The following is an 8,136-nucleotide window of genomic DNA, read 5'->3' on the forward strand; positions in this document are numbered from 1 at the left end:
GCTTAGAAGGCAACATTGGAAGGTTAGAGTTCATCAGAAACATAGAATGTTAAAATGTGAGTTCAACTGACTAAATTTGAATTTCCTTAGGAAGAATCAAAACACCTATTTAAAGATTGCAATATATAGTAATCATTTTGAAAGTATTTGATTAAACCTGATAGATTTTCCAGAAATGAAAAAAAAAAAATCAGCTCTAATGCCAAAGCTGATTTTTAGAAAATTTGAAAATGTAAATCAGCCCTATCCATAATATAGTTTCTCTAAAACTTTATCTTAGTCATTTTAAAATAATATAACTATTAAAAAATGTAACTGCTATCAATGTTCTGAAATAAGTAAAAACATTTTAAAATATGAATACTGTAGTTTAAAAGAAAGAAACGGTGGGAAGGAAAAGTAGAGAAAGAAATGCCAATTCCAGTCCAGAGCTTTATTTGCCAAGTTTTCTTAGAATGAATTTTACCAATTTATGAATTCTTGTAAACAGAATGTATAAGGAAATACTGAAAGACTTTTGCCTAAAGTGGTATTATTGTCTGCTGGTGTCATGCTACTGTAATGTAATAAATTATTAAATTGTTGTAAAGCGCTGTTTTTGCCTTAAAATTTTATTTTGCGTGTCTTGAAAACTATGGTATTAAAGGTATTGATACTGTGCAAATGCTGGGCATGCTTGGCATGAGATAATCTGTTTCATTGTTACAAACTTGTAATAAAACTATGCAAGTGTTTATTAAAGGAACACAAAATAAAAAAAAGTTATGGGATTAAAAAAAGTTATGGGGTGAAAAAGTTATGGGATAAAAAATGTAAAAAAGTTGTGGCAAAAAAACCTGTGGCAAAAAAGTAGAAAAAAGTTTCATGAAAAGTTGCAAAAAAATTATGAAAAAGAAGTTACGGGATTTGGCCCGGCGCGGTGGCTCAAGCCTGTAATCCCAGCACTTTGGGGGAGGCCGAGACGGGCGGATCACGAGGTCAGGAGATCGAGACCATCCTGGCTAACATGGTGAAACCCCGTCTCTACTAAAAATACAAAAAACTAGCCGGGCGAGGTGGCGGGCGCCTGTAGTCCCAACTACTCGGGAGGCTGAGGCAGGAGAATGGCGTGAACCCGGGAGGCGGAGCTTGCAGTGAGCCGAGATTGCGCCACTGCACTCCAGTCTGGGCGACAAGAGCGAGACTCCGACTCAAAAAAAAAAAAAAAAAAAAGAAGTTATGGGATTTAAAAAGTCATGGGATAAAAATAAAAATTAAAAGCAGGCCCCTGTCAGCAAAGCCTGGAGAAGCTGGGCTGGAGTCTTCACCGTCACCATGTCCCTACCACCCCTTCCCAGTCACCCCTTTACAATTAGGGTAGCAAGACAAGACCTCTAATGGGGAAAGACAAACAGACCCTTTGCCACCTTGACCAGGGCTGAGTCCTTACATTTCTGGATGATGATGATTGTTATTTAAGAGCCAGAGGTTGGTGGAGTTGGTTTGTTTGGAGGAGGCCTGACAGCCTCCTTTCTCTCACCATAGCAACTCTTCCCTCAGGGGGGCTCCCATCTTCTTATTCAGAGAGGCAGCAGAGGCAGGACAGTGGGGCTAAATTGGACCAGGGAGGACATGGGCTGCTGGGGTGGCCCTTCTTCCCCAGGGTACATATTGTGTCTGTGTAGCGTTTTGTATATTCCAGAGGGTAGGGCCGCCTCTGTATCGTATCTAGCGGTGGTTGGAGCTGGCACATGGCGAGGAGGTTCTAATAATTATTTGTGGCTGGGAAACTTATTTATTGCTAGCATAGGACAGAGGGAGGAGGCTGGGATGGGGTAATGCATCCCTGGTGATGCGACTCCTGTTTATTTTGCTTTTTATTTTGGAATAAACGGATTTAGCCATACTCCTTGGCCTGGTGTGTTCCTGTTTCCCTCACTGGGTCCTGGAGTCTGTGCCACCAAACAAGGAGCCCCAGAGTGTCTTGAGCATGTCCAGTTATGCTGTTGGGGAACTTCCAGGCCTGTTACCTGTATGCTGCCTGGTGGCACCTGGGTGTTTCCATGGGGACTGCCATGGCGCCTATGGGGCGCAGTCTAGCCCTGACAGCCAACAGGCTCTAATGTGGTTATATTACTTTTTAGTCACAAAAATAAGGAAACAAAAAAACTTGCTACTAATTTAAACTTTCTTAAAATCCTTGATTTGAGGATTCCTGGGCTTCCTGTGAGCTACAAATCAAAACTATAAAATAAGCTGAACAAATTATATTTCTCCTTCAAAAGGACAGTGAAGTATTTAGCTATAAAGATATAAAATAACTCAATGTATGTTAAGCTTTTCCCAAATATTTTGTGAAAGCAACTTAGATACTGGTGTCTATCACATTTATTTATTTTATATACCATTAAGAAGTTTCTTTTCTTTTTCTTTTCTTTTCTTTTTTTTTTCTGAGACAGAGTCTTGCTCTGTTGCCCAGGCTGGAGTGCAATGGCACGATCTCGGCTCACTGCAACCTCCAACTCCCAAGTTCAAGCAATTGCTCTGCCTCAGTCTCCCGAATAGTTGAGATTACAGGTGCCAGCCACCACATCCGGCTAATTTTTTGTATTTTTAGTAGAGATGGGGTTTTGCCATGTTGCCCAGGCTGGTTCGAACTACCAAGCTCAGGCAATCAGCCCGCCTCAGCCTCCCAAAGTGCTGGGATTATAGGCGTAAGCCACCGTGCCCAGCCACCATTAAGAAGTTTCCATATTTAAATAAAAACTTAAATCCACTCCAAACAATAATAATGATAATGCTCCCAGATTTACCCTTGTTATTGCCATTCGATGAGTACCTCCCACTTACATATGCTGTGGTTACATGATTATAATTGGCTAACACTCATACCAACCAATATTGTGAAATAATTGACAAACTTTTATCATGTAGCAATATAACTTCTAGAGTCAACATCCATACAAGCATGTTCTAGTAATTTTTTAGTAGAAAAAACATTGGATTGGGTTAGAGCTGAGAAAATTGGGCTCCACTTTGCTAATATCTGCCAACGTGTACTAAAACTGGTCATTATATATTCTTTCCCTTAGTTTTCTCATGTATAAAGCTAAATGATGAAATTAGTGATCTGTAAACTCTAAAGTTCTGGTAGAGTCAATAATTACCATCAAATAATAACCATTGCATTACTGCTCACGTTCCTGGAAACACTGTGAAAAGTCAAGGATTAGATATTTCAGTCCTTAGTACAACATACTGTTACCTCCTAGACAAAAAAACTGAAAGAACTATTATTTTCAGATGATGATGCCTTGGGAAGAAAAAACAATAACAGAAATGTAAAATATATGTTGATAGCCTGATTTTGGACATATTGTAAAGGTTTTCTGTATGATGTGGCTGTGGGTTTAAAGTTTAAAACAAATAAAAAATAAAAATGAAAGATTTTCTCCCTAACTCTTTACTGTGAAAAATTTCAATCTTACCAAAAAGTTAAAGAATAGTATAATAGACCAGGTGCAGTGGCTCACACCTGTAATCCCAGCACTTTGGGAGGCCAAGGTGGGCAGATCACGAGGCCAGGAGATTGAGACCATCATGGCCAACATGGTGAAACCCAGTCTCTACTAAAAATTCAAAAATTAGCTGGGTGTGGTGGCAGATGCCTGTAATCCCAGCTACTCAGGAGGTTGAGGCATGAGAATCACTTGAACCCAGGAGGTGGAGGTTGCAGTGAGCTGAGATCCCACCACTGCACTCCAACCTGGTGACAGATTGAGACTCCGTCTCAAAAACAAAACAAAACAAAACAAAACAAAACAAAACAAAACAAAACAGAATAGTACAATAAATACCACATACCTTTCACCTGGATTCACAAAGTGTTAACATTTCCGACACCTTGAGTGCCTCCTCTCTCTTTTTATTTTTGTGGAACCACTTGAAAACATTTGCAGATATGACATTTCCACTCTCTAATACCTGGCATGTGTTTTCTAAAAATATACATTGTTTTATCTTTATAATGCCACTATCACGCTTAAGAAAATAAAATGTAATACAGTATCACCTATTACACAGTTCATTGTTAAATTTTCCCAATTGCTCTCCAAATGTCTTTTATTCCTTTTCTTTATGTCTCTTAATCTACTACGGTCCTATTGCCTTTTTTGTATTTGATGACATTAACTGATGTTAGAGTCCAGGTCAGTTAATTGTCTTGTGGTATGGTCTGTATTCTGGATTTGTCTGAATGTTAACTCATAATTAAATTCGGGTGAAGTGTTTTGAACAAGAATACTACACAGATAATACTGTGTATTTGTTATATCATATCAGACTGAACATACTGAAAGGTGTCTCCAATATTGGTGATGCTAAGTTTGCTAAGTTAGTTAAAGTGGTGCCAGCCAGATCTCTCCATTGTAAAGGTACACTGTTTAACTTTGGAACTAATAACCAATCTGTGGGTGATAATTTGAGATCATGGGTTTAGAATCCATTAATGACCTTATCTAAATCAATTATTGAGGTTTTAAAAATGGTGATTTTTGATTTTATCTTTCTATATTTACTAGCTGTTATTTTGTAAAGGAAAATTTTCCTTATCCCACCCTTTTCTTCCTTATTTTCTTCCTTCTTTCCTTTCTTCCTTCTGTCCTTCCTTTTTTCCTTATGTCTGCTTTTGGAGTATCATATATATATATATGGAATGCTTCACGAATTTGCGTGTCATCCTTGCTCAGGGGCCATGCTAATCTCTATATTGTTCCAATTGTAGTATGTGTGCTGCCAAAGCAAGCACATGGATTCTTTTTACCTAACATATTATAATCCATTATTGTCATTAGTTTTAATGCTCAATTGTTTGCAATTTGGCTATTACTTAAAGATTATGAAGTAAGTCAAAAGCATAAGTAAATCTGAGGCAGGATGGCAAAAGCTACAAAACAACTATTTTCCCAGTATTGTAAACTTTTTTTTTCTTTTTTTGGTTAATCAGGCAGCCCCCGAAACAGAATAGGTTCAGACAGACTCTTGTACACATTTATAGAGGGGTATTATTCAAAACATTGAACAAACAGCACATCACAGGCATTAACCAATCACAGTCTACACTGGCAGTCAAGAACTGGTAAATGGCCGGGTGCAGTGGCTCACGCCTGTAATCCCAGCACTTTGGGAGGCAGAGACAGGCAGATCACGAGGTCAGGAGAACGAGATCATCCTGGCTAACATGGTGAAACCTTGTCTCTTCTAAAAGTACAAAAAATTAGCCGGGCATGGTGGCAGGTGCCTGTAGTCCCAGCTACTCGGGAGGCTGAGGCAGGACAATGGCATGAACCCAGGAAGCGGAGCTTGCAGTGAGCCGAGATCGTGCCACTGCACTCCAGCCTGGGTGTCACAGCGAGACTGTGTCTCCAAAAAGAAAAAATAAATTGCTGCATTTGATTTCCCAATATTTTGTTAAGAAATTTAGCATCTACGTTCATAGGGATATTGTTTACTTCTGGAGTTATGCTGGTCACTTAAAATAGGTTGGAAATTGTCTACTCCTTTGTTGGAATTTTAATAGTAGCTTCCCTTTCATTCTAGATATTAGTAACTTGCTGAAGTGTTGCCAGTTTTAGGGCTCATTATAAAAAAAAACCCTTTTGTTTTCATTGTTTCTCTCAATTGCTCTTTGGCTTTCATTTTCATCAATTTCTTCTGTCACCTATGTTTTTTCTGCTTACTTATTGTCATCTAAATTTGCTGTTTTTGCTTTGCTTAGCTTCCTAAGGTTTGAATGTATCATTGACATAGAGTTTTTGCTTTATTTCCTAACATATACATAAATCGATTCATCTACACTGTTTTCCATAACTCTCAGAAATATTGATACTCTGTGTTTTAATTTTCATCCATTTCAAAATATTTTGTTTTTAGTTGTGATGTATTCCTTGGGCAATCTGTTGTTTAAAAGTGAGTAGTTCAGCTTCCAGATGTTGGGGAATATCTCGATGTTTTACCTCTGTTAATTTCTAAATTAGGATAATTTTGGTGAGAGAACATATTCTGTAAAATTTTAAATTTTAAAGCTTATTGAGACATGTTTCATGACCCAGTATATGCAAATTCTTGGTAAATATATTGCATTTGGACTTGAAAGGATATTTATTCTCAACTTTTAGGATTTTCATAAATATTACTTTGATTAAAGTAGTTAATGGCATTCATCAGATCATTTATTTTGAAGTGTTTTTTTGTTTTTTTTTTGTTTGTTTGTTTGTTTTTTGTTTTTTTTTGGTCACCTCTTCTATTAATTGCTGCAAGATTAGTGTTAAAATCTCCAACTACGATTTTGGAGTTTCTTTTCTCCCGTTAGTTGTTAAATATTTTATATCCTACTTCTGTTTTTAGGCACATGTATGGGAATAATTTTTACATATTACTGATATGCTGACACTTTTAACATTATTAACTGTCCTTCTTTGTCCCTTTTGTCTTGATGTTTGATATTTACATTGAAGTTTTTGCTTATAATGTGCATGGTATTTTATTTCCCACTTGTTCAATTTCATCAATCTGTGTCATCATATCTAAATTTTGTACCTAATAGACAAGAATTCAGTCGTTTCTTGCTTTTATATTCTGTCTGGTCTTCTGTGCTTTTTCGTTGGGGTGCTATACCTATTTACATTTAATGCACTATTGATACGGTTCTATTGAGGTCTGCATTTCACTCTTGTTTTTCTATTCCCTATCCAATTGCTTCTCCTTTCATCTTTATTATTTTTTTCTTGGGCTTTTTGTTTGTTTTGTATTACTTTGTTATTGTATTACTTTTCTGTGTTTTCCATCTGTGAAATTGAATCATATATTGAATTCTTTCATTTCTAATAAATGTGCTTGACATGGTTTGGCTGTGTCCTCATTGAAATCTCAACTTGAATTGTATCTCCCAGAATTCCCACGTGTTGTTGGAGCCGCCTAAGGGGAGGTAATTGAATCATAGGGACCGATCTTTCCCGTGCTCCTCTTATGATAGTGAGTAAGTCTCAGGAGATCTGATGGATTTATCAGGGATTTCCGCTTTTGCTTCCTCCTCATTTTATCTTGCCCTCAGCATGTAAGAAGTGCCTTTCACCTCCCACCATGATTCTGAGACCTTCCCAGTCACATGGAAATATAAATCCAACTAAACCTCTTTTTCTTCCCAGTCTTGGGTGTGTCTTTATCAGCAATGTGAAAATGGTCCAATAGAGTGCTCAGTGCTAAGAATTTTCCTCTGATTTCTACATTAAATGAGCCCATGGATGCTGATCTGTAATATTTTATCACTGTTTTTAGAATTTTTCCATTTCCCCTTTGACTCCATAGTTAACTTTTACTTTTACTCCATAGTTAACAATTTTTTAAAAATTTCCATGGGAAACAGTCTTTGTGTTTATGACTTTGCTAATAATTTCTAGTGTCATTGAATTGTAACTAGAAAGTGTTGTTAATAATATTTGTACTTACGGAACTTGCAGATATGTCTTTGTGATCTATTATATAATAATTTCTTGTGACTATTCTATGTGTTCTTGACAAAGTATATTCTCTAGGCGGGGTGTGGTGGCTCACGCCTGTAATTCCAGTACTTTGGGAGACCAAGGTGGGCTGATCACCAGGTCAGGAATTTGTGACCAGCCTGGCCAACATGGTGAAACCCCCTTCTGTACTAAAAATACAAAAATTAGCAGGGCACGGTGGCGCCCGCCTATAGTCCCAGCTACTTGGGAGGCTGAGGCAGGAGAATTGCTTGAACCAGGGAGTTGGAGGTTGCAGTGAGCTGAGATTGTTCCACGGCACTCCAGCCCAGGCAACAGAGTGAGGCTGTGTCTCCAAAAAAAGTATATTCTCTAAGGGTGTAATGTTTATATTTATTCTTACGATTTTCTTTATTGATTTTATGATGTTTAGGTTTTCTATATCCTTGGTTATTTTTTCCACTTGATGTGTGTTGTATTGAGATTAGTGTTTTAAAGTTCCCAATAATGAGAGCCTTCTTAACTACTCATTAGTGCTTCTGTGGTTTCTGTTTACGCAGAATGTGATTTGTTTTACGCAGATATTGATAAGTATTGTATCTTCATCGTGATTTGGATTTTAGCATTAAAAGCTTGCTTT

The 8,136-nt window shown here is 37.4% G+C and overlaps 1 non-coding gene across 1 annotated transcript; it reads right to left on the reverse strand.

The window, feature by feature from the left end:
- Positions 1–4,682: 4,682 nt before the first annotated feature.
- LOC115897786 lies at positions 4,683–4,786 on the reverse strand. Its single transcript, XR_004057581.1, has one exon. It is a non-coding gene; the product is annotated as a U6 spliceosomal RNA (small nuclear RNA).
- Positions 4,787–8,136: the final 3,350 nt, after the last annotated feature.

This window comes from Rhinopithecus roxellana, chromosome 5, assembly GCF_007565055.1.
Source record: "Rhinopithecus roxellana isolate Shanxi Qingling chromosome 5, ASM756505v1, whole genome shotgun sequence".
Taxonomy (NCBI): Eukaryota; Metazoa; Chordata; class Mammalia; order Primates; family Cercopithecidae; genus Rhinopithecus; species Rhinopithecus roxellana.